The sequence below is a fragment of the Myotis davidii genome, unplaced genomic scaffold, assembly GCF_000327345.1.
Source record: "Myotis davidii unplaced genomic scaffold, ASM32734v1 scaffold38, whole genome shotgun sequence".
Lineage (NCBI taxonomy): Eukaryota > Metazoa > Chordata > Mammalia > Chiroptera > Vespertilionidae > Myotis > Myotis davidii.
In genome coordinates, this window is record NW_006291383.1 from 3,773,402 (window position 1) to 3,774,380 (window position 979).

Sequence of the window (979 nt, forward strand, 5' to 3'; positions counted from 1 at the left end):
CTGAGGGATCTTCTGGGCTGCCTGGCACAGTGGAACTATTGGGGGTTATTAGTCCCAAATTAACAGCCATCGAAGGGAAGTCCAGGAATATGAAGTCACACAGCCAGATGGGCTGGCTCCTAGCTCAGGTTCTCTGTGCTAAAAGACTGAGTAACCTCTGCGGAGTGAGCGATGAGCTTTGAATAAGGCTTGGGTTTTGAATTTAAAGCCTTACGACTGCACTCGTCCATTTTCCCTTCTTTGCTTTCTCCCCATTTCTTTAAGCTTAATAAGCCCTCAGGGCCTTTGCACATGCTGTTCCTTCTGCCTAGAAGTCTGTTCCCTCTCCTCCCCCCCACCCTTCCTCCACTCTTCACCTGATTCCTTGCTTTCTTTCGGATCTAGGATTCTCTGTCCCTTCTGAGACAACCAGCTCTAATGTGATCCCCTTACGGTCCCAATGCCATCATTTGTCTGTTTCCTTAGCAGTTACCACCTTAAGTTGTTTGTTTTTCTCTTGTTTATGTGTTTCTTGCCTATCTTCCTCGCTGGGTTGTACATCACCTGAGGGCAGAGACTCTGATTTATTCTGGCTCAGTGCTTGGCACAATGTTTGACGGATCCTAGTCACCCAACCAGAAATGATCTAGTTTCTATCTCCCTCAACACTGAGGAGCAATGGCTTGGCCGAGGTCACACAGGCAGTCACTACCTGGGAGACACAGGATGCTGACTCCTCACCACCAAAGCTAAGAGGCAGGGATCATCGTCATCACCTATCACAATCAGCCCCATTTTACAGATGAAGAAACTGAGGCCCAAGACAGTTCGTGACTTGTCTGAATGCCTCAACTGAAAGGTGGACGACGAGAGGGCTGGGAACCGGGTCTGATTCCGAAGTCGATAGCTCGGCCTCGCTCTGCTAGTCTGCAAATGTGGGCGGTCGAGCGGGCGGCCTGCGAGGCGGAGGTGGGGGCGCGGCGGGAAGAGGAGGGGCGGG